This window comes from Chiloscyllium punctatum, chromosome 8 (genome assembly GCF_047496795.1).
Source record: "Chiloscyllium punctatum isolate Juve2018m chromosome 8, sChiPun1.3, whole genome shotgun sequence".
Classification (NCBI taxonomy): Eukaryota; Metazoa; Chordata; class Chondrichthyes; order Orectolobiformes; family Hemiscylliidae; genus Chiloscyllium; species Chiloscyllium punctatum.
The window spans coordinates 117,995,167-118,021,779 of NC_092746.1; the positions used below are offsets into that span (position 1 = coordinate 117,995,167).

General features: G+C 42.3%; 1 protein-coding gene across 6 annotated transcripts in view; it reads right to left on the reverse strand.

Annotated features, from left to right (window-relative positions):
• The window catches only part of gjc2 (gap junction protein gamma 2), a 251,201-nt gene that overhangs the window by 90,833 nt on the left and 133,755 nt on the right, over nucleotides 1-26,613 (reverse strand). The window lies entirely within an intron of this gene.

Genomic DNA, 26,613 nt, shown 5'->3' on the forward strand with positions numbered 1-26,613 from the left:
TACAGCGTTTCCCATTTATGTGGATACGGGAAGACATCAGGCTTGTTTCACACATTTAGGAAGGCCATGACAATTAAACTTATCCGCTGCCATCACTCCTAAAGGAATTTAGTGAGGCAAGTAACTGAAAGTGGGCAGACAGGCAAAGGTACAGCTGGAAAGTGGGAAACTTCAAACATGAGATAACCAGAGTCCAAAGACAACATGCTCCTATTAGGGTGAAGGGCAAGGCTGGTAGATGTAGGGAATGCTGGATGACTGGAAAAATTGAGTTAAAAATCACACAACACAGATTATAGTCCAACAGGTTTATTTGGAAGCACTAGCTTTCGGAGCGATGCTCCTTCATCAAGTGGTTATGGAGAATAAGATTGTAAGACACAGAATTTGTAGCAAAAGTGTAATGTAACAAATTATATATTGAAAAAGACCTGGATTGTTTGGTAAGTCTCTCATTTTTTAGAATGACCATGCTGGTTTCAGTTCTTTCATATGTAAAACGCAAAATGTTTTTTTAAAAGTTACATTTTCAAGCGAATTTTAACAATTGGTGTCATGTCAGCCCAGATAGTGTATTGAAGATGTGGGTTTCCCTGTGAGGCTGTCAGTGCCACAATGGTCAGACTGATTCTAATCTAAAAAACGGATTTACAGAATCTTACATGGATTTACTTCGTTCTTGAGCAAAGTAAAATGTTATTCTGCAAGTACAAATTCACCCCACAAACTTATATGTGTACGTGTGGGGGTTATGAGTGTCTGTGAGAGAGTGCGTGTATGTGAATGTAAAGTGGTATAACTCTGTGAGAGTGTATATGTGAGTGAGCGCTACCAGCCTCTGCTCGGCCACTTTTCGTTGTTGCCTGTCCCAAAGTCCGCCTTGGAGGACAGTCACCTAAAGGTCCAAGGTCGAATGTCCCGGACCGCTGAAGTATTCTCCGACTGGATGAACTCTACCTGATGAAGGAGCTGCGCTCTGAAAGCTAGTGCTTAAAAATAAACCTGTTGGACTATAACCTGGTGTTGTGTGATTTTTAACTTTGTATTGTCCAATCCAACACCGGCTTCTCCAAATAGAGAAATTGAGGCTCTCATCAAGAAAAAGGAAGCATATGTCAGGCATAGGCAGCAGGAATTGAGTGAATCCCTAGAAGAGTATAAAAGCAGTAGGAATATACTTAAGAGGGAAATCAGGAGGGCAAAAGGGGACAGGCAATAGACAAAGAGAGTCTATAACTACATTAAGTACAAAACGGTAACTTGGAAGAGAATAGGAACTATATGTGGAACCGCAGAAGATGGACTTCAGTAAGTTGTTCAACAAAGTTCCACATGATAGACTGGTTGGTAAGGTTAGATCACATGGAATACTAATCATTTGGATATAGAACTAGAAGATAGACGGTGGTGGTGGAGGGTTGCTTTTCCGCCTGTGACCAGCGGTGTGCCATAAGGATCGGTGCTGGGTCCACTGCTTTTTATCATGTATGCAAATGATTTGGATGTGAATGTAGGATTGGGGGTGTAGTATACAGCCAAGGTTACCTGAGAGTACAATGGGATCTTGATCAGATGGACCAGTGGACTGAGGAGTAACAGTTGGAATTTAATTTAAATGAGGTGCTGCATTTTGGAAATACAAATCAGGGCAGGACTTATACACTTAATAGTAAGGTCCTGGGAAGTGTTGCTAAACAGAGAGGTCTTGTAAGTGCAGGCTCATAGATCCTCGAAAGTAGAGTTGCAGGTGGACAGGATAATGAAGGTGGCGTTTGGTATGCTTCCCTTTATTGGTCAGTCCATTTTTGTTTCAGCAGCAGAAAGAGGAGGAGCGTTGGCCAGGAGCTGACGGGAAGGTGAATCACTAATTTAAATTGTTACCTTGTGAACAGGTGATGTGCACGCTGAGAAGGAGCAGATACAGGACTGCTGAGTAAGTGAAGTAATACAATTGGGCAATTGTGTTATCTGAAATACTACTGAGGTATTGTGTTCCACCCATCCTCCTCCTCTAACCAAAACAAAAGGTTCTGTGCCCTGGATTGGTAAGGTGACTTATTTTTATTATTCTTTATTTTTCTACAGTCTCTTTGGGAATTTAGACTAGTGAGAATGGCAGTTAGGGCAGTTGAATGTTCCTCCTGCAGAATGTGAGGGGTAAGGGTCACTGGTAGTGCACCAGCTGACTTCATCTGCAGGAAGTGCACCCAACTCCAGCTCCTCAAAAACCGAATTACGGAATTGGAGCTAGAGCTAGATGAATTTCGGATCATTCAGGAGGTGGAGGAGTTTCAGGGAGGTAGTCACAGCTCAGGTGCAAGAAAAGGGCAAATGCGTTTCAGTCAGGGAATAGAAAAGGAACTGCCAGGCAGTGCAGGGAACCCCTGTGGCCATGCCCCTCAATAAGTATACCATTTTGGATGCTGCTGGGGGGCGGGGGGGGTGGGGGTGGGGTGTAAACGACTCACCGAGGGTAAGCCATGGCATACAGCTCCCAGGCACAGAGTCTATCCCTGTTGCTCATAAGGGAAGAGGGGAGATGAACAGAGCATTAATCATTGGGGACTCCATAATTAGGAGATTCTGTGAGAATGAGAGACTCATAGTTGATGTGTTGTCTCCCAGATGCCAGGATTCGAGATATCTTGGATCATGTTTTTTGGGATCCTTGAGGAGCAGTGGGGGGCAGCAGCCCCAAGTTGTGGTCCACATAGGTAGTAACAACGTGGGTAGGAAAAGAGATGGGGATTTAAGGCAGAAATTCAGGGAGCAAGGGTGGAAGCTTGATGCTAGAACAAACAGAGTTGTTATCCCTAGTTTGTTGCCCATGCCACATCCTAGTGAGGCAAGGAATAGGTGAGGTGTACAAGATGATTAGGGGGTTAGATAGGGTTGACAGTGAGAACCTTTTTCCACGTATGGAGTCAGCTATTACAAGGGGGCATAGCTTTAAATTAAGGGGGGGTAGATATAGGACTGATGTTAGGGGTAGGTTCTTCACTCAGCGAGTCGTAAGTTCATGGAATGCCCTGCCAGTAGCAGTGGTGGACTCTCCCTCCTTATGGGTATTTAAGCGGGCATTGGATAGGTATATGGAGGATAGTGGGCTAGTGTAGGTTAGGTGGGCTTTGATCGGCGCAACATCGAGGGCCGAAGGGCCTGTACTGCGCTGTATTCTTCTATGTTCTATGTTCTATGAATAGGGGGCGAGAGAGAGAGAGAGGAGTTGAACATGTAGCTACAGGAATGGTGCAGGAGGTAGGGTTTTGGATAATTGGGGGTCATTCTGGGGCAGATGGGACCTCTACAAACAGGATGGTGTATATCTGAACAAGAGGGGTACCAGTATCCTGTGGGGGGGGGGGGGGAGTCTGCTCTTTGGGAGGGTTTAAATTAATTCAGCAGGGGGATGGGAACCTAAATTGTGATTCCAGTGTCTGGAGGTTGAGAGTAGTGAGCTCAGAATGAGCTTTCACGTTTGCAAGAGTTCACCGGCAAGCAGGAAGGTGGTTTGAAGTGTGTCTACTTCAATGCCAGCAGCATCTGGAAAAAGGTGCGTGATCTTGCAGCATGGATTCATACCTGGGATTTCGATGTTGTGGCCATTTCGGAGACATGGATAGAGCAGAGACAGGAATGGTTGTTGCAGATTCCAGGATTTAGATGTTTCAGTAAGAGCAAAGAAGATGGGGTGAAAGAGGGGAAGTGAGGCATTGTTAGTCAAAGACAGTATTATGGTGGCAGAAAGGACACTTGACGACTCGTCTACTGAGGTAGCATGGGCTGAGGTTAGAAACAGGAAAGGAGAGGTCACCCTGTTTGGAGTTTTCTGTAGGCCTCTGAATAACTTCAGAGATGTAAAGGCAAGATAATTCTGGATAGGAGCAAGAATAACAGGGTAACTGTTATGGGGGCCTTTAACTTACCAAATATTGACTGGAAATACTACAGTTCAAGTACTTTAGATGGGTCAGTTTTTGTCCAATGTGTGCAGGAGATTTTCCTGACAGTATGTAGACAAGTCAACAAGACGCGAGGCCACACTGGATTTGGTACTGGGTAATGAACCTGGACAGGATGTTAGATTTGGAGGTAGGTGATAGTGACCACAATTTGGTTATGTTTACTTTAGCAATGGAAAAGGATAGGTATATAACACAGGGCAAGCATTATTGCTGGGGGAAAGAATTATGATGCGATTAGGCAAGATTTAGGATGCATAGGATGAAGAAGGAAACTGCAGGGGATGGGCACAATTGAAATGTGGAGCTTATTCAAGGAACAGCTACTGCGTGTCCTTGTTAAATGTGTACCTGTCAGGCAGGGAGGATGTGGTCGAGCAAGGGAACCATGGTTTACGAAAGAAGTTGAATCTCTTGTTAAGAGGAAGAAGGAGGCTTATGTTATGATGAGACGTGAAGGCCCAGTTAGGGTGCTTGAGAGTTACAAGTTAGCCAGGAAGGACCTAAAAAGAGAGCACAGAAGAGTCAGGAGGGGACATGAGGTGTCATTGGCAGATAGGATCAAGGAAAACCCTAAAGCTCTCAATTGGTATATTGGGAATAAAAGAATGACTGGAGAAGGATCAGGGCCAGTCAAGGATAGTAGTGGGAACTTGTGTGTGGAGGAGATAGGGGAAGTGCTAAATGAATATTTTTCATCAGGATTCACACTGGAAAAAGACAATGTTGATGAGGAGTATACTGAGATACAGGCATCTAGGTGAGACAGGATTGGGGTTCACAAGGAAGTGGCGTTAGTAATTCTGGAAAGTGTGAAAATAGATAAGTCCCCTGGGCCAAATGGGATTTATCCTAGGATTCTCTAGGAAGTCAGGGAGAAGATTGCAGAGCCTTTGGCTTTGACCTTTATGTCATCATTGTCTACAGGAACAGTGGCAGAAGACTGGAGGATAGCAAATGTTGTCTCCTTGTTCAAGAAGGGGAGTAGATAGACCAGTCTATAATCATAGACCAGTGAGCCTTACTTCAATTGTGGTAAAGTGTTGAAAAGGGAGATAGGATTTATAATCATCAAGAGAGGAATAAATTGATTAGGGATAGTCAACATGGTTTTGTGAAGGGTAGGTTGTGCCTCACAAAAGCTATTGAGTTCTTTGAACGGTGACCAAAAAGATGGATGAGGGTAAAGCGGTTGATGTGGTGCATATGCATTTTAGTAAGGTGTTTGATAAGGTTCCCCACGGTAGATTATTGCACAAAATACGGTGTTATGAAGATGTGGGTATATTGTACTTTTAAGAGAGTTAAAACCCAGCACAACTACCTGACATAGCACCAAGTGTTTTGAACAAGATATAATGTAACATTTGGTCGAACAACTCGATTAGCCGGTTGCCCAGAGAAGACAAAATGAATTCGAAATCAGTTTAAATTATACTCCAAAAATCTAAATTCCAATCAAGTTTGAATTGAGTATATTGACAATCTTAAAAGCCAATGACACAATCCAATGCTTTTGGGATATAAGATTGGGGCGAAAAATTAAACAGTTGGGAGGAGACCTGCTAAGCCACCAGTATCTGCAGACTACTCAGAAATCTCTCTCTCTTAAAGGTACCTTTATCAATCAGTAATCTGATGAAACAGAAATCCCTAAGGAGAAAAGAAGACAGAGGAAGACATGATGAGAAGATTTGACATCTGGCTGGTTTTGAAAAGCTGAATTTTGGTAAATCTTAATCAGGGATTTTATCGGACTAGTATTGTAAAAAGTAGGTAAAAGATAGGTTAGAGGAAGGAGTTGTAAATAGTTGTTAGTTAATTATTCTGTGTTATACTTTAAGAAATAAAATTATTCATTTTTAATTTAAATAGTTCTTGGCTTCTCGAATTTTCACAGATTACTGCACGGGATACATCTTTTCGGTGTTGCTGATTTAAATTAAGCAGGAGGGTTTACCCAGTGTTGTAACAATGTAGGCATGGGATTGAGGCTGATTTAGTGGTTTGGATCAGAAATTGACTAGCTAAAAGACAGATGGTGATAGTTGATGGGAAATGTTCATCCTGGAATTCAGTTACGAGTGGTGTACCTCGACAGTCTGTTATGGGGCCACTGCTGCTTGTCATTTTTATAAATGACCTCGATGAGGGCACAGAAAGATGGGTTAGTAAATTTGCGGATGACATTAAAGGTCAGTGGAGTTGTTGATACTGCTGAAGGATGTTGCAGGTTAGAGAGGGACAGAGATAAGCTGCAGAGCTGGGCTGACAGGTGGCAAATGGAGTTTAATGCAGAAACGTATGAGATAGTTTACTTTGGGAGGAACAACAGGAATAAGGAGTTCTGGGCTTCTGGTAAGATTCTTGGTAGTGCAGATGAACAGAGAGATCTCTGTGTCCATGTACATAGATCCTTGAAAGTTGCCACCCAGGTTGATAGCGTTGTGAAGAAGGTATACGGTGTGTTAGTTTTTATTGGTAGAGGGATTAAGTTTCAGAGCCATGAGGTCACACTGCAGCTGTACAAACCTCTGGTGTGGCCGCACTTGCATTGTTCTGGTCACCGCATTATAGGAAGGATGTGGAAGTTTTGGAAAAGGGTTCAGACAAGATTTACTAGAATGTTGCCTGGTACGGAGGGAAGGTCTTATGAGGTAAGACTGAGGGCCTTGAGGCTGTTTTTGTTAGAGAGAAGAAGGTTGAAAGGTGACTTAATTGAGACATATAAAATGATCAGAGGGTTAGATAGGGTGGACAGTGACAACCTTTTTCCTCAGATGGTGATGGCTAGCACGAGGGAACATAGCTTTAAATTGAGGGGTGATAGATATAGGACAGATGTCAGAGGTAGTTTCTTTATTCACAGAGTAGTAGGGGTGTGGAGCACACTGCCTGCAATACTAGTAGATGCACCAACTTTAATGGCACTTAAATGTTCATTGGATAAACATATGGAATAGTATAGGATAGATAGGCTTCAGATTTGTTCCACAGGTCGGCGCAACATCGAAGGCCGAAAGGCCTGTACTACGCTGTAATGTTCTATGTTCTGTTGAGTATAGGAATTGGGAGGTCATGCTGTGGCTGTACAGGACTTTGTTAGGCCACTTTTGCAATAGTGCGTTCAATTCTGATCTCCCAGCTATGGGAGGGATTTTATGAAATTTGAAAGGGTTCAGAGAAGATTTACAAGGATGTTACCAGGGTTGGAGGGTTTGAACTATAGGAAGAGGCTGAATTGGCTGGGGCTATTTTTCCTGGAGCTGAGGCTGAGGGGTGACTTTATAGAGGTTTATAAAATCATGAGGGGCATAGATAGGATGAATAGCTAATGTCTCTTCCCCAGGCTAGCAGAGTCCAAAACTAGAGGGTGTAGGTTTAAAGTGAGAGAGGCAAGATTTAAAAGGGACCCAAGGGGCAAGTTTTTCACTTAGAGGGTGGTGTGTGTATGGATCAAGCTGCTAGAGAAAGCAGTGGAGGCTGGTACAATAACAACATTTAAAAGGCATCTGGATAGGTATATGAATAGGGCCAAATGCTAGCAAATGGAACTAGATTAATTTAGGATATCTGGTCAGCATTGACGAGTTGGACTGAAGAGTCTGTTTCCATGCTGTACATCTCTGTGATTCCAATAGACCAGGCAGGAGCAGATCTAAATCTATTGGATTCACTTTTCAAGAGATGAGATACTCCTTTGGATCTGGTCCCTACACACTTTTGGGATAATGAAGATGCCCTTTGATCTAGGTAAAACACCCTGCTGGGAAAGGCGACATAACGCTTTTGGAATTGCTAAAGCAGACATGCTTGTGGGTAAAATGTACATAGTCTTATTGGGATTATCAAGCTGTTAAAGAACTGTCAAAGCTGTCAAGCATGTCAGACATTTAAACAATTATTTTAATTTTTGAACAGTAAAAAAATCATTCCCTTGTATTTCGACTTGTCTGTTCACTTTAGCCAGAGGATTTCCATTACTAGATCATTGCAGCAAGATTGATTTCACAAGAACCCACAACACAGGAAGACACCTTCCATTTCACATTTTGGACACTGATGTGGGATGTTTGAATTCCAGTGCTTGTTGCACTTTTTAAAAAAATATTCACTCAAGTGACTTGGGCATCCCTGCTGGGTCAGCATTTATCAGCATCTTTGAGAAGGTGAGCTGCTTCTTGAAACATTGCAGTCCATCTGCTGCAGATAGACCAATAATATCATTAGTGACGGTGTTCCAGGATTTTGACCCAGCAATACTGAAGGAACATGACACTTGTATGAAATGTAGGAATTTAATACAGCAAATTAGTTTTATGACTGAGAGTGTTTTGCTCAATAAAGTGAAGGAAAGGAGTAGGAAAGGGAACTGGCAGGCAGTGCAGGCATTTCCTGTGTTGGTCCCCCTCAACAACAAATATACTGTTTTGAATACTTTCAGGGGCAATGACCTACCAGGGGTAAGCAATGGGGCACAGGTCTCTGGCGCAGAGTCTGTCCCTGTTGTTCAGACAGGAAGGGGGAAGAGGAGCAGAGCTTTAGTCATTGGGACTCCATAGTTAGGGGGACAGATAGAAGGTTTTGTGGGAACGAGAAAGACTCACGATTGGTGTGTTGCCTCATAGGTGCCAGGGTTCGTGATGACACTGATCATGTTTTCAGGATCCTTGAGTGGGAGGGGGAGCAGCCCAAGTCATGGTCCACATAGGCACCAACAACATAGATCCCCACCTTTCTTCCCACCTAAGGTAGAAATTCAGGGAGCTAGGGTGGAAGCTTATAGCTAGAACAGAGTTGTTATCTCTGGTTTGTTGCTCGTGCCACATGCTAGTGAAGCAAGGAACAGGGAGAGAGCAGAGCTGAACATGTGGCTTCAGGAGGAGAGGGTTTTGGATTCTTGGATAATTGGAGCTCTTTCTGGGGAAGGTGGGACCTCTACAAACAGGATTGCCTTCACCTGAAACACAGGGGTACCAATATCCTGGGGGGAATATTTGCTATTGCTTTGTGGGGGGGGGGGGGAGGCTATTAAACTAATGCAGTAGGAGGATGGGAACCTGAATTGTAGTTCCAGTGTACAGGAAATCGAGGGTAGTGAGGTCAAGGATAGGTTTACAAAGTTGTGAGAGGGCACCTGTAATCAGCATGTCGGTTTGAAATGTGTGAACTTCAATGCCAGAAGCATTCGGAATAAGGTGGGTGAACTTGCAGCATGGGTTGGTACCTGAAATTTTGATTTCAATGTTGCGGCAATTTCAGAGACATGGCTAGAGGAGGAACAGGAATGGTTGTTGCAGATTCAGGGATTTAGATGTTTCAGCAAGAACAGAGAAGATAGAGGAGGGGGTGTGGCATTGTTAATGAAAGGTAGTATTACAGCAGCTGAGATAAAGTTTCAGGACTCATCCACTGAGGTAGTTTGGGCTGAGGTCAGAAACAGAAAAGGAGAAGTCACCCTTGTTGGGAGTGTTCCATAGGCCTCCGAATTGTTCCAGGGACGTAGGGAAAAGGATAGCAGAAATGATTCTCGATAGGAGTGAGAGTAACAGGGTAGTTGTTATGGGGAACTTTAATTCCCCAAAATTGACTGGGAATACTATAGTTCAAGTAGTTTAGATGGGTCAGTTTTTGTTCAATGTGTGCAGGAGGGCTTTCTGACACATTATGTAGACTGACCAACAAGAGGTGATAGCACATTGGATTTGGTACTGGGGAATAACCCTGGCCAGGTGTAGATTTGGAGGTAGGTGAGCACTTTGGTGATAGTGACTATAATTCGGTTATGTTTACAGTAGCAATGGGCAGATATCAGCATATACCACAGGGAAAGAGATATAACTGGGGGAAAGGCAATTATGATGTGATTAGGCAAGATTTTGGATGGATAGGATAAGGAAGGAAACAGGGGATGCAAACACTTGAAATGTGGACCTTATTCAAGAAACAGGTACTGCGGGTCCTTGATAAGTACATACCTACCAGGCAGGGAGGTAGTTGTCAAGAGAGGGAGCCACGGTTTACTAAAGAAGTTGAAGCTCGTGTCAAGTGGAAGAAGGAGGCTTATGTGAGGATGAGGGGTGAAGGCTCAGTTAGGGAGTTTGAGAGTTATAAGTTAGCCAGAAAAGATCTAAATAGAGGGCTAAGAAGAGTCAGGAGGGGACTGAGAATTTGTTGGCAGATAGATTAGATTAGATTCCCTACAGTGTGGAAACAGGCCCTTTGGCCCAACAAGTCCACACCGATCTTCTGAAAAGTAACCCACCCAGATTCATTTCCTTCTGACTAATGCACCTAACACTATGGGCAATTTAGTATGGGCAATTCACCTGACCTGCACATCTTTGGACTGTGGGAGGAAACCGGAGACCCAGAGAAAACCCACGCAGACACAGGGAGAATGTGCATACTCCACAGAGGCAGTTGCCCGAGGCTGGAATCAAACCTGGGACCCTGGTGCTGTGAGGCACAGTAGGATCAAGGAAAACTCTAAGGCCTTCTATAGGTATATCAGGAATAAAAGAATGACGAGAGTAAGATTAGGGCCAATCAAAGATAGTAGTGGAAAGTTGTGTGTGGAATCTGAGGACATGGGGAAACGCTTAATGAACACTTTTCATCAGTATTCACACTGGAAAAGGGCAATGCTAGTGAGAATACGGTGATACGGCACAAGATTAGATGGAATTGAGGTTGACAAAGAGGAGGTTTTAGCAAGGAGTAGAGCCAGAAGACTGGAGGATGGCAAATGTTGTTCCCTTGATTAATAAGGCGAGTAGGGACAACGCAGGTAATTATAGGCCAGTGAACCTTACTTCACTTGTGGATTAGATGTTGGGAAAGGTTATAAGAGATAGGATTTATAATCATCCGCAAAGAAGAATTTGATTAGGGATAGTCAACTCGGTTTTGTGAAGGGTAGGTCATACCTCACTAACTTCATTGAGTTCTTGGAGAAGGTGACAAAATAGGTGGATGAAGGTAAGGCAGCTGATGTGGTGTACATGGACTTAGTAAGGCGTTTGATAAGTTTCCACACAATAGGCTATTGCACAAAATATGGAGGCATGGAATTGAGGGCGATTTAGTGGTTTGAATCAGAAATTGGTGAGTTGTAAGAAGACAGTGGGTATGGTTGACGAGAAATGTTCATCCTGGAGATCAGTTACCAGTGGTGTGCCGCAAGGATCTGTATTGGGGCCACTACTATTTGTCATTTTTATAAATGATCTGGAGGTGGGAGGTTAATTTGCAGATGACACTAAGGTAGGCAGAGTTGTGGATAGTGCCAAAGGATATTGTGGGTCACAGAGGGACATAGATAAGATGCAGACCTGGGCTGATAAGTGGCATATGGAGTTTAATGCAAAAGAGTACGAGGTAGTTCACTTTGGAAGAAGTAACAGGAATGCAGAGTACTGGGCTAATGGGAGAATTCTTGGCAGTGTAGATGAACAGAGAGAGATCCTTGTGCATAAATCCCTGAAATTTGCCAGCCAGGTTGATAGGATTGTTAAGAAGGTATATGGTGTGTTGGCACTTATTGGTAGGGGGATTGAATTCAGAGCCTCGAGGTCATGCTTCAGTTGTACAAGACACTGGTAAAGCCACACCTGGAGTATTGCGTGCAGTTCTGGTCACCGCATTATAGGAAGGATGTGGAAGCTTTGGAAGGGGTTCAGAGGAGATTTAGTAGGATCTTGCCTGGTATGGAAGGAAGGTCTTACAAAGAAAGGCTGAGGGAACGGAGGCAGTTTTTGTTGGAGTGAAGAAGGTTGAAAGGTGATTGAATTGAGACATATCAGATTATCAGAGGGTTAGATAGGGTGGACAGTGAGAGCCTTTTTCCTCTGGTGGTGAAGGCTAACACAAGGGGACATAGCTTGAAATTGAGGGGTGCTAGATTTTGGACAAATATCAGGGGTAGTTTCTTTACTCAGAGAATAGTAGGGGGGTGGAACGACCTGCCTGCAAACAGTAGTAGACTCGCCGACATTAAAGGCATTTAAATGGGCATTGGACATTCATATGGATAATAATGGAACGGTGTAGGTTAGGTGGACATAAGAGTAATTTCACAGGTCGGTGCAACATCATGGACCAAAGGGCCTGTACTGCGCTGTAATATTCTATGAAGTCCTATTTTACTTAGCAGAACATAGAACAACACAGCACAGTATAGGCTCTTCGGTCCTTGATGTTGTGCCAGCCTTTTATCCTACTCTAAGATCAGACTAAGCTATATGCCATTCATTGTACTATCTTCTTGACTCTTCTCTTATGTATGCAGGGGCTGTGAGGTCCATGTATGCTTGACAGTAAGTGAGTTGACCTGTTAGGTCCAAAGACAAGAAGTGTTAATTGTGCACATGGTTTAACTCCAAGTTGGTTACAGGTACTACAAAAGGCAAAGGTGCTCAATGAGAGAGAAACTCAGCAGGTCTGGCACCACTTGTGCAGAGAAAAGAAAGGATGCTAGACTAAAACATTAACTCTGCTTTCTCTCCATAGGTGGTGCCAGACCTGCTGAGTTTCTGCAGCACTTTCTGCTTTTGTTTCTGATTTCCAGCATTCACAATTCTTTGATTTTTTTTGTCTAATGTTTAACTCACTGCCATATCTCTTCCAGATATGTCCACCTTGAAGAACTTCTGTTCCAATCTCCAACAGGATTTTTCTGATCTAATCTTTTTTTCTTGTTCACCATTACTACTTTCATTGCTGCTCCTATATTTGACAAGGTATTTGCCAAAACTCACTTCCACAGCCACATCACATTCCTCATTCTGAGATCACCATCCAGTGCCATGTGTTACCATATGCACATTTTTTTACTTCACTCTCCATAAGCACCACCTCACGCTGGCTCAGAATTGCCCTGCCCCCAGTTCTACTTCATACTCTGGTCTTCAATGTTCTATCAATAAATATTTTCCTTTCCTTTCCAGGTAAAAGCAGTCTGAAGGGTCAATTAACACAAAATGTTAATTCTGCTTTCTCTGCACAGATGATGCCTAACCTGATGAGTTTCTCTGGCAACCTCTGCTTTTGTTACTGTTAATAAATGAGGGACATGAGTAGGCATGGTGGATATGAGGGCCCATAGGGAAAGAAGTCAGAGGGTGTTACCATGGGTATAAGGATCTGTGGGGGAAGACTCAAGGGGCATAGGTTGGCATTGGAGTATGAGGAGGCATTGGTGTGAGTCAAGAATGCAGCATGCATTGAAGCTATAAGGGATGAGGTATGGAAGACATTTCTGGCTCAATTTATTGTGGCCAGGCCTTGCCCACAACCCACATCCACAGATTTTTCTCTTGTTCCAGTGTCGCTCAGACTACCTACAGGGGTCACCCTGGACTGAAAATCTGACCTTTAAGGCCAGTATATTCCAGGACAGGTTTACAATGCTGAAAAATGTCTGTGTTATTGTGTGTTTGACCCAGGAGTGATGATCATCAACAATCTGTCCTAATCCATCCATGTCAACGCAATGGACAAGAGACCATGGTCAATGGTCAAACAACATCTCAGAAGACTAAGGAAATTCCACATGTTCACAAGCATGCTTATCAATTTTTACAGATGCACCACAGAAAGCATTCTATCTGGCTGCATCACAGTGTGGTACAGAAACCGCTCTTCCCAAGACTGCAAGAAACTACAGAGAGTCACAAAAGCAGCCCAGTCCATCTCACAAACCAGCCTTCCACCCATTGACCCAACCTATATTTCCTGCTGCTTCAGGAAAGCAACCAACATAATCACTCACCCTCCTACTCTGGTTACATTCTCCTCCAGCCTCTTTTGTCAGGCAGATTTAAAAGTTTGAATACACCCACAGATTCAAGAACAGCTTCTTCCTGGTTACCAGACACGGAACAGACCTCTCAAACGTTAATTCTGATCTCTCTCTCTGCAGCTGTAACACAGTATTCTGGACTCTGTCCTGCTCCCCTAATGCGCTTTGTATAGTACAATTTGCCTATATAGCATGCAAAACAACGCTTCACTGTATTGTGGTACAGAACAACAATAAATCAAACTCAAACCTTGAGTTCTGTACTAAATTATTCAACATATAATGCTTTAAATGAACAGGAAAAAATGCAAGAGCAGCAGCCACCATTTGCCACATGTGCTTTGGAACCAACTAATACCAGCTAATCATTGGGGAAGGGTGCTTTCTTCCTTTCTACTCTTTTAAAAATAAAACTTTAACAATTTAGATACCCTTGGTATGGTACTGGATCTGAGCACCTGTTCGGTTAATAGTGATATGAGATTAAATATTAATGAGTCTTAACAAGTAGAGGCACCGCCTTTACAAGATGTAGTTTGTTGCATTACAGCAATAGATACAAGTTACATCAGTGAGTTACATATCATTACTCAAAAAACTCTCCTGTTCCTCTTCAAACAGTATGAGTGGACAATAGGACCTCTAACTTGTAAAGAACAAGATCAATGACTCAGCTGAAGCAGATGTCAGCCTCCTGTTCTATGCCATTCTTTTCTAGAATGTAGAAACTGCAGAACTTCTTATCTCCATCAATTTTGCTTTCCAGCTGTCACACCCCTGTGGGTGTCCTTCCACCTAAATGACTGCAGTAGTTCCAGAAAAGAGCTCACCATCTTCTCCAGGACAATTAGAATGATAGAGTCTTACAGCACAGAAACAGGCCCTTCGGTCCAACTCACCCATACTGACCAAATTTCTGAAACTAAACAAATCCCATTCGCTTGCATTAGGCACATATCCCTCTAAACATTTCCTTTCCATGTACCTGTCCAAATGTCTTTTAAATGTCGTAACTTCCTCTGGCAGTTCATTCCACACACAAATCACTCTGCGTGAAGAAGTTGTCACTTGGGTCCCTTTTAAGTCTTTCTCCTCTCACTTTAAAAGTATGCTCTCCCCTGCTCTAGGGAAAAAAACCTTTGCTATTCACCTCATATATGCCCCTCTTGATTTTTATAGGCTCTATACAGTCACCCTTCAACCTCCTATGCTCCAGTGAGAAAAGTTTCAGCCCACCCTTATAACTCAAAACCTCCAGACACAACAACATCTTTGTAAATCTTTACTGCACCCTTTCCAATTTAATACTATTCTTGATGGCCAATAAACATTGATGGGAAAATCAAGAATAAAAGTAGGCCTAAAGCTCATCGAGCCTGTTTCATCAGTCATCATGACCATGGTTACACCAATGCTCTGCCCGTACCTGTCAATGCCTTATTCAGTGACTTAGCCTTCAGTTTCACAGGGTGGAGAATTCCACAGGTTCATCACCCTCTCAGTCCTAAATGGCCTAGCACTTGTCCTAAGATAGTGATGCCTTGTTCTAGACACATCCATTTCCATCTCCCACAGAGGGCAAATTTTGTCTCTGCATCTAGTCTGTCCAGTTTTGTCAGAATTTTATATGTTAAATGAGATCCCTTCTCCTTATTTAGACCCAGCTGATCCAATCTCAATTTATACAGCAATCTCACCATCTGAGGAATCAGTCTGGTGAACTTCCACTGAACTCCATCTATAGCAAGTATATCCCTTCTTAAAGGAGACCAAAACTACACATTACACTTCAGGTGTCATCTCACCAAGACTTTGTACAGCTACGGTAGGCTCTTGTACAGCTCTTATACTCACATTCTCGTGTAATAAAGACTATTTTTCTTCCTAACTATTTGCCGATGCAGCCAGTGACACCAATATCTCATGAACGCTTTTTTAAAATTATGAGTTTGTCCTTTACTTAACAGAAAAAGAATCATTGAAAATTTATTTAGGAAGTTTTTCAGTGTTGTGTGCCAGTGGTAATATCCTGTCTAATTAAAGTTACTAGCTTCCCTGTTGCAAGAGTATTCTTAACTTTTCTAATCTCTCCTCATAACCGAATCCTTCATCTATGATCGCATCCTGGTAAATTTATGCTGCAGTGCATCTCAGCCTTTATACCTTTTCTTAAGTGTGGTGTCCAGAAATGTCTGCATTACTCCAGTAGTGGTCTAACCATCAATATCTTTGATTTTATAATTTAGTCCTCTAATTCTACTATTTACTTTCTCCATTCACATTCCCTACATTGCTCAATCTTCCTGATATACTGCAATATGCTCCTTAGTTTTATTTTTTAACAATACAAATAATATCCAGTAGTTCAGTCTTCAATCTATATAGATGTGAATTTTCAAAAAGTATACAATAAAAAAGTGCTATTTTGACAAATATTTTAAAAATCCTGCTTCACAGTGCTTTCACAAACTCAGGTTATCATGCACACTTTCTTACAAGGATTAATTTGTTCCATTTTATTAATCTATTTCCAATATTGTACTACAGGGAAAAACTAAGATCAACTTCACAAAGCTCATGGATAAGCTTCCCCCTAATAAATTAACCTAAACAGATATGGGTTAATTATAGGAAGCCAGAATGAATTGTCTGATAATTTTAACCCAGCTGTTTGTTTAAACAAAGGAAACACAGAGGATGTTGTGTACATGGATGATAAAATACTGCATAAGATGCTTGTTGACTGAAATAGAATACAAAATAAACTGAATATAGTAGAATGGATAAAAGGTTAGTTATACAGCTGGAAAAAAAAAGAGACTAGCATTTAACAGCTTTTGAAATGGAGGGATATGAATGGTGGTATTCCTAGGAATCAGGATTTGAACCATTGAGCTTCCTAATGTATACAAATAATCTGGACCTGGATTTGGTAAGAACAACTTTGATAGCTGTAAAATACAGAAAAATAGGGAAAATCATTAACACTATGGAACTTCAAATGCACAGGCAGGTTAGTAAATTAGGAGGATAGATATCAGATAAAATTTAGTGCAGAGGAATATTTTGTCAGGGAAAAAAGACACAAACATTAAATGGTAAAAATTTAATGGAGTAGGGTAACAAACATACTTAGAAGGTTAAAAACATAAATCTTTTAATAATACAGAACACAATGATAAAAATGTGGGGAAAAGTATCTGGGATCACTGATTTTATATATGACAAAGCCACTGGATAACGATGTATAAATCACTGATTAAGCTACAGTTAAAATATTCAGTCCTGCATTGAGTAATATTGGAAGGAATGCTAGGTAATGAAAGAGTGTAGGTTTCCAAAGAATAAATCAAATACAACAGGCTTTAGTTATTAAGTAATATCATGAAAACCAGGATTCTTGTCATTTGAACAAACATACTAAGAGTAATTCTCAAAGAAATGTTCAAAAGAAGGTAAATCAGGAAAAACGCTATTTCTCACGTCTTTGAATCACTACCTGAAGAATTATCATTTTGATATGATTAGCAAGAGAATTAATTTTCCTTAGACAGAAGAACATAATGAATAGTTTTTAAAAAGGTGGATAAATGTGTTTTTTAAATTAAATGCATAAGGAATTAAGCTGAATGCATTTCACTTCCATAACTCTGTCAGAGAGAAGATTGTTATAGAAAAGGACAAGAATGGGTCGGAAATCTAAATTTCTACTGTGGAAAGACCGATTTGAATAAGATCAGCTATGATTTGGCTAGTAGTTCAGAGAAGATATATTTAAATAAATCTGTGCTGTGCAGTGGGACACATTCAAGAAGGAAAGAGGATACAGAGCCAGTAAAGATCCAATAACAATAAAGGGTGGGACCAACAAATCCAGCAAACTCTGGATATCAAGGAATTCACAGGATTCAATAGAGAAAAAGGGAGGCTTATGGCAGATACCGAGGGCTTAAATCAGCAAAGACCTAGCAGAGTCCAGAATGTGGAAAGGGAAAGGTAACTTAAAAAAAAATTAGGAGTATGAAAGAATACTGGTAGGTAAAATAAAGGAAATAATTCTGTGTCAGTGTTCACGGAGAGGGATTTTTTTTAAGTTCACTTGTGGGATATGGGAGTCACTGGCTGATCAGCATTTATTGTCAGTTTCTAGTTGTCTTTTTAAAATAAGGTGACCTGCTTTCTTGAATTGCTGCAGATATATGTACCTATAGAAAGCAAGAAGCACTGTGAAATACTTAAAGCAATTAGTATAGTTAGAGACAAGGTTCTCAATGGTCTAGCAGGGTTAAAAGTAGACAGGTCTCCAGGGCCAGGTGAAATGCATCCAAGGCTGCTGAGTGAGACAAGTGAAGAAATAGCAAGGGCATAGATGATAATTTTCAATTCTTCTCTGGCCACAGGAAATGTGTCAGAGGACTGGAGAAAACTGTTATTCAAGAATGAAGCATGGGATAAACCATTAAACTACAAACCAGCCAGTCTAACCTCAATGGTGGACAAATTATTGAAGTAATTCTGAGGGACAGATTTATTCTACACTGAGACAGGTAGGAATTAACCAAGAACAGTCAGCACACTTTTGTTAACGGGAGGTTATATGTGACAAAATTGACTGAGTTTTTCACAGAGATAATCAAATGTGTAGCTGAAAGTAATACTTTTGATGTAGTCTACTTGGATGTCAGAAAGGCTTTGATAAGGTCCCCCATGGGTAACTAACAGCAAAGATATGAGCCCAAGGAAATCTGGCTAATCAGATCCAGAATTGGCTAAGTGGCAGAAAATAGAGGGTGATGGCTGAAGGGTGTTTTTGTGACTGGCATTGTGTCCAGTAAGGTACCCCAGTAGACTTGGATGTAAGAACGCTGATCAAAAACTGTGTAGATGACACTAAAATTTGTGGGTGGTAGATAGTGAGCAGGTTAGCCTTAGATTACAGAGGATAAAGACAGGCTGGTCAGATGGGTGGCAAATGAAGTTCAATCTGAATAAGCGAGAGGTGATCCATTTGGGCAGGACAAACAAGGCAAAGTAATACATGATGAATGGTAGGATCCTAGGAAGCATCAAGGATCAGAGGGACCTTGGTGTGCATGTTCAAGTCCCTTAAGGTAGCAGGACAGATAGATAAAGTGGTTAAGAAGATATATGGGATACTTGCCATTATTAGCGGAGCATTGAGTTTAAGATCAGGGAAGTTACACTGGAGCTGTGTAAAAAGTTGGTTAGGCAATAGCTAGAGTATTGTGTGCAGTTCTGAAATCCACATTATAGGAGGGATGTAATTGCACTGGAGAAGATGCAAAATATATTTACCAGGATGTTGCAGGGCTGAAGAGTTTCTGTTATGAAGACAGATTGGGGTTGTTTTTCTTTTGGCACAACAGACTGAGGAGGCACATGATTGAGATTTTATAAAATTATGAGGGCACAGATGAGTAGACAATAAGTAACTTTTCCCCTGGATGGGCAGTCAATGACCAAGGGCATAGATTTAAGGAAGGGGCAGGAGGTGTAGAGAGATGTGAGGAGTGGTGGGAATCTGGAACACATTGCCTGTAAGGTTGGTAGAGGCAGAAACCCCCATAATGTTTAAAATGTACACTTGTGAAGCAAAGACATACAGGGCAATGGGCCAAGCACTGGCAAATGGGATTAGATAGTCAAGTAGTTATTTTTTTACCGGTGCTGACTTGATGGGCCAAACAGCTTTTCCTGCTCCTAGACCTCTAACTGTAACAACTTTTTGAGCAAGGTGCAATATGATGAATGCCTTTCATACAATGCTATCAAGCAATATATCATAGAATCAAAGAACCCTACAGTGTGGAAACAGGTCATTTGGCCCAACAGGTTCACAATGACCCTCCGAACTGTAACTCTACACATCCATGAACATTATGGGCAATATAGCACAGCCAATTAACCTAACCCGTACATCTTTGGACTGTCAGAGGAAACCTGAGCACCAGGAGGAAACCCATGCAAACATGAGGAGAACGTGCAAACTCCACGCAGACAGCCACCAAGGCTGGAATCGAACCTGGGTCCCTGTAGCTATAAGGGTTTCTTTGCAATTTCAAGCATTTGCAATGTTGCCTTGTATTTTGGTTATTTATTTTTTGTTCATTATTTATATGGACATTAAATTGACGTACTTAAAATAATTAAGATACATGCAGACATTTTAGCCAATGTCAACAATTGCTGCACACATTGTCATATGTATAAATTAGCTCTCATAAAAACACTAGAGGGTGCTCCTGTTGCTGTTCCACAATAATACACAGGTTTATAGCACCAGAGTCAAAATCATACAGTACAGAAACAGACCTTTTGATCCAGCTTGTCTGCACCAACCAGACATCCCAATCTGACCTAGTTGGCCCATGTCCCTCTAAACTCTACCTATTCTTACACCAATCCAGATTCCTTTTAAATGTTGTAATTGTCCCTACTTCTAACATCTCCTGTGACAGTTCATTCCACACATGCACCACTCTCTGCATGATAAATTTGTCCCTCAGGTCATTTTTAAATCTTTCCCTTCTCACCTTAAATCTATGCCCTCTAGTTTGGATTTCCCCCACCCTAGGAAAAAGACCTTGGCTATTATTTACCTGCGACTCCACTATGAACCTGCACTCCAAGGTCTCTTTGTTCAGCAACACTCCATGGACCTTACCATTAAGTGTATAAGTCCTGCTAAGATTTGCTTTCCCAAAATGCAGCACCTCACATTTATCTAAATTAAACACCTTCTGCCACTTCTCAGCCCATTGGCCCAACTGATCAAGATCCCGTTGTAATCTGAGGTAATCTTCTTCCCTGTTCACTACACTTCCAATTTTGGTGTTAACTGAAAATTTACTAACTACACTTCTTATGCTCACATCCAAATCATTTATATAAATGATGAAAAGTAGTGGACCCAACACCGATCCTTGTGGCACTCCACTGGTCACAAGCCTCCAGTCTTAAAAACAACACCCCCCACCACCACCCTCTGTCTTCTACCTTTGAGCCAGTTCTGTATCCAAATGGCTAGTTCTCCCTGTATTCCATGAGATCTAATCTTGCTATTCAGTCTCCTTTGGGGAACCTTGTCGAACGCCTTACTGAAGTCCATATAGATCACATCTACCACTCTGCCCTCATCAATCCTCTTTGGTACTTCTTCAAAAAACTCAATCAAGTTTGTGAGACATGATTTCCCACATACAAAGCCATGTTGATTATCCCTAATCAGTCCTTGCCTTTCCAAACACATGTACATCCTATCCCTCAGGATTCCCTTGGTCTTTAGATTTTTGTCACTTCTCCTAAACAATCTTTTCTTTTCATTATGGAGTGACTTGGACTTACTTGTATCTTACAAATGCTAATTTATTGTTGCTCCCAAATGTGAAAGGGAGGAATAGGAGTGGGTAGGTAACCCTCCTCAAAAATGGAAACGAAGATAAAATATAAGAAAAATAAGCAAAACAGAACCATGGTTGATGGAAAGAAATTTTCTTTTTAAAACAGAAGGCTAAGTGAATGGTGAGGTGAGAAGATGGAGATATCTACAAAATATAGCTGTTAAGTCAAGGAGATGGAAGGATTTCAAACTGAGGGAAAGAACCTCAAAGTAAACTCATGAGTGGATGGAGAAATCAGTGGAGAAGGACAAGTGCGATAGTGACATAGTTTTAAGTTAGGATGGTATGAGATAGGAAGGGGAACCTGCAAATGGTAGGGTTGCCATGTATCTTTTGCCCATAGCCTTCAAAATGGTCAAGTTTGGAAGACTGCAATATGCATGTTGCAGGTGGTACACATAGCTCCTACTGTCAGTGGTGGAAGAACAGAACGAAGGTAGTGCTAATCAAGAAGCTGCTTTGTCCTAGATGGTCATGTGCTTTTGAGCTGCACCAATCCAGGCAAGTGGGAAGTCTTCCATCATGCTCCTGAATTGTGCTTTGTAGATAAGATGGACAGGCTCTCGGGAGTCAGGAGATAAGTTAGTCACTGCAGAATTCCTAACTTCTCATCCTCTCTTGTTCAAGAAGATAACTTACCACCACCTTCTCAAGGGCAATTAAGAAGAGGCAATAAATGCTGACCAGCCAGCAATGCCCACGTCCCATGAGAGAATTAAACAAAAACTCAGTATTTACAAGACTTGTCCAGTTCAGTTTCTGGTCAATGTAACCCCAATGATGTTGTTGGTGGGGTATTCAGTGATGATAACAGAATTGAATGTAAAGAAGAGCTGGTTAGATTCCCTCTTTTTTGAGGTGGAAGTGGTCTTTGCCTAGTACCTTAGTACAAATATTACCTGCCATGTATGAGCCCAAGCCTCAACAACACTTATCACTGTATTTGTAATACACGTGACAATAAATCAATCAAATCAAATTGAATTCAAGCCTGAATATTATTAAGGTCTTGTTTCCAATGAACACATTGCTTCAGCATCTGTATTGTAGTAAATAGTACTGAACATTATGCAATAACTAGTTAATATCCCAACTTCTGATTCTGAATGTTTCTTACTGAACCTTCCACAGTTCTTTTTCAATGCTACTCTCCACAGAACTTCGCACTGGTAACACAATGGTAAAAAGTGGGAAACCGAACCAGAATCACATAAATTGTATAGTGCAGAAAGCCACTCAGCACCAATGTGTCTGCATCAGCTCTCCAAGTATATCATCTAGTAGCATTTTCCAATTTGCTTCCCATATCTCTGCACGTTCATCCCATAACAACAACATTAAGTTTTCACAAAGTTGTGTCCACGTTCCTGAAAATGACAATTTTAAGGGAAACAATCAGAAGTGAATCAGAGATTCATAAGTAATGGAGAAACTGGACTTGGGTTCCTTTGGAAATTTGGAACAAAAACATACAGATTGAAATACTACAATTTTTGAGAAGAATTGTAGCTCAGGTTGAGGTTCAGGTTGTAAGTTTGCTCATTGAGCTGGGAAGTTTGTTCTGCGATGTTTCATCACCATGCTTGGTAACATCATCAGTGAGCCTCCATTGAAGCACTGGTATTCTGTCCTGCTTTATGTTTGTGTGTCATGGTCTGTTAAGGTGGGTGATATCATTTCCAGTTCTTTTTCTTTGAGGTTGGTAAATGGGGTCCAAATCGATGTATTTATTGATGGAGTTCTGGTTTGAATGCCAAGCCTCTAGGAATTCCCATATGTGTCTCTGATTAGCCTGTCCTAGGATGAATGTGTTGTCTTTCTTCATCTAGGTGTAAGGATACTACTGATAGCTGGTCATGTCCTACAGAAGAAACCCAGCAGACCATCAGACAGACAGTACCACCAACACTAAGCAGGAATAAAAAAGGGAACACCTTCAACACGCAGGAAAGGAAAGTTCTTGGACTCAGATGAGACAGCAACATTGTAATCCTACCAGCAGACAAAGGGCGCATGACCTTCATCCTAAACAGAACACAGAACATTGAAAAGGTAACCTCACTACTCACAGATACTGACACCTATCAACAGGTGGTGATGGAGCTAACACCACAGCTAGAAAACCATATCACAGCATCACTGAAGAAACTCCACAAATCAGGAGAAATTAACAATATAGATGTCCAAAGAATGAAACCTGAAGGATCCAAACACACACCGTTTTTAAGGATTACCTAAGGTACACTAACCAGGGGGCCGCCTCAGACCCATAGTGTTACTTCCCAGCATACCGACATAGACACTAGCAAAGGAACTTCACCATAAACTGAAATACCTAGAAGAAGACTCATGCCACTCCACTCACTCCACCCAAGCATTCCTGAAAACCAAAGACACCAAGATAAAAGGGGAGGAAGTCATGATCTCCTGAAACATAACGGCCCTATTCACATCAATTAACATCAGCCTGGCCAAAGAAACACTGACCTCACTACTAGACAAACCAAGGACACAAACACCAGACAGCACCAACTCCATCAACAAGGACAGCATCCTCAAGCTAGTAGACCTGTGCCTCACTACCCACTTCACCATCAATGACAAGACCTACAAACAAATCAACAGGACACCCATGGGACCACCAATATCAGGATTCTGAGCAGAGGCAGTGATGCAGAGACTAGAACGAACAGCCCTCCCCACAATTCAACTCAAGCCTTGAGTCCACTATGTGGATGACACCTTTGTCACCATGAAATGGAACAAATTAGGGAAAACCTACAATATCATTAACATCATCCATACAAGCATAAATCTCCCCAAAAAGGAAGAGAACAACTACGGACTTCCCTTCCTAGATGTCACAGTGGAACCAACAGTCAAATACCGTGGGTGGCACAGTGGCTCAGTGGTTAGCACTGCTGCCTCACAGTGCCAGGGACACTGGTTTGATTCCAGCCTTGGACGACTGTCTGTGTAGAGTTTGCATATTCTCCCAGTGTCTGCGTGGGTTTCCTCCGGGTGCTCCGGTTTCCTCCCACAATCCAAAGATGTGCAGGTTAGGTCAATTGGCCATGTTAAATTGCCCTTGGGATGTGTAGGTTAGGCACATTAGTCAGGGGCAAATACAAGGAGAGGGGAATAGGTCTAGGAGGGTTAGTCTTAGGATGGTTGGTGTGGACTTGTTGGGCTGAAGGGTCTGTTTCCACACTGTAGGGATTCTAATTCTAATTCAATGGAGAACTATGGACCAGCATCTACAGGAAAGCAACATACACAGCCCAGATACTCAACTACAGGAGCAACTGCCCCAACATCCACAAACAGAGCTGGATTAGGACATTATTTCAATGGGCCACAACACACTGCAGCACCCAGGAACTACGAGCAACAGAAGAAAAATACCTATACGGAGTATTCCAGAACAATGGGTACCCGATAAATACAGTCGAAGAGTGTGATGCTGGAAAAGCACAGCTGGTCAGGCAGTATCCGAGGAGCAGGAGATTCAATGTTTTGAGCATAAACTCTTCATCAGGAAGAGGGGGTGGCCCAAGATGGCTGAGAGAAAAATAGGAGGAGGGTGAGGTTGACGGGAAGGTAGCTGGGAATACATTAGGTAGACAAAGTAGGGGGTGAAGATGATAGGTCGGAGAGGAGGGTGGAGCAGAGAGGTGAGAAAGAAGATGGACAGGTGGGACGGGTTAAGAGAGTGGTGCCGAGTTGGAAGGTTTTATCTGGGATAAGGTAGGGGGAGGGCAAATGAGGAAGCTAGTGAAATCCACATGAATCCCCCATGTGGTTGGAGGGTCCTAAGGCAGAAGATGAGGCATTCTTCTCCAGGTGTCGGGTGATGGAGGACACCCAGGACCTGAATGTTTTTGGGGTAGTTAAAATGCTCAGCCACAGGGCAGTGAGGTTGTTTCGTGCGTTTGTCCAGGAGATGTTCCCTGAAGCGTTCTGCAAGTAGGCATCCTATCTCCCCAATGTAGAGGAAACCACGTTGGAAGCAACGGATACAGTAGATGACATGTGTGGAAGTGCAAGTAAATCTCTGACAGATGTGGAAGGCTCCTTTGGGGCCTTGGACGAAGCTAAGGGGAGAGGTGTGGATTCAGGTTTTGTAATTCTTCCAGTGACAGGAGAAGGTGCCAGGAGGGGAAGGTGGATTGGTGGGGAGCATGTACCTAACAAGGGAGTCGCAGAAGGAAATGGTCCACCAAGGACATGAAGGCCTGGGCCTCCTCCACCGCCAAACCCTAAGCACCCGCTGCTGAGAGGAAGAACACCTCATCTTCCACCTTGGGACCCTCTAAGCACCCTGGATCTATGTGGATTTCACCAGTTTCCTCATTTCCCCTCCCCCCACCTTATTCTAGATCCAACCTTCCAACTCGGAACTGCCCTCTTGACCTGTGCCACCTGTCCATCTTCCTTCCTGCCTAACTGCTCCACCCTCCCCTCCGACCCCCTATTTTATCTATCTATCGCATTCCCAGCTACCTTCCCCACAGCTCCACTCCCATCCCATTTATCTCTCAGCCCCCTTGCACCACCCCCCTCATTCCTGATGAACAGCTTATGCTTGAAACGTTGATTTTCCTGCTCCTCAAATGATGCCTCACCAGCTGTGATTTTCCAGCACCACACTCTTCGACTCTGATCTCCAGTATCTGCAGTGTTCACTTTCCTCCAGCCAATAAACACAGTCCGCCGATTCTTTAATAACAAACCCAAACAAGAAGACACTAACCAAACTATTATACACCAGAGATCTTCGAGATCTCAAAGACATCTCAGAGATGACTACCAGACTACTTCGACCCCTTCATGGTAGCCCACAAACCTCCCAACACACTAAAATAGCCACAAAAGGACCTTTTACCAACAACCATGAAAACGAATGTCATATACAAAATACCCTGCCTGGACTGCAACAAACACTACATCGGACAGATAGGCAGGAAATTAGCCACCAGGATACACACGAATGCCTACTAGCCACCAAAACATATGACCAGCTATCACTAGTATCCTTACACACAGACTAAGAAGGACACCACTTCGACTGGGACACACATCCATCCTAGGACAGGCTAAACAGAGACACGCACGGGAATTCCTAGAGGCCTGGCATTCAAACCAGAACTCCATTAACAATCACATCGATGTGGACCCCATTTACCAAACTCTTGAGAAAAAAAAGTAGAAATGATATCACCCACCTTAACAGACCAAGACACAAACAGAAAGCGGGACAAAACACCAGCACTTCAACGGAAGCTCACTGATGATGTTACCTAGCATGGCAATGAAATGTCTGAGAACAAACCTACCAGTTCAGCGGGCAAACTTACAACCTGAGATTGAAATACTCAAAAATTTGTAGTACATATAATATACTCCTAGCAGTTAGCTCAGTTGGCTG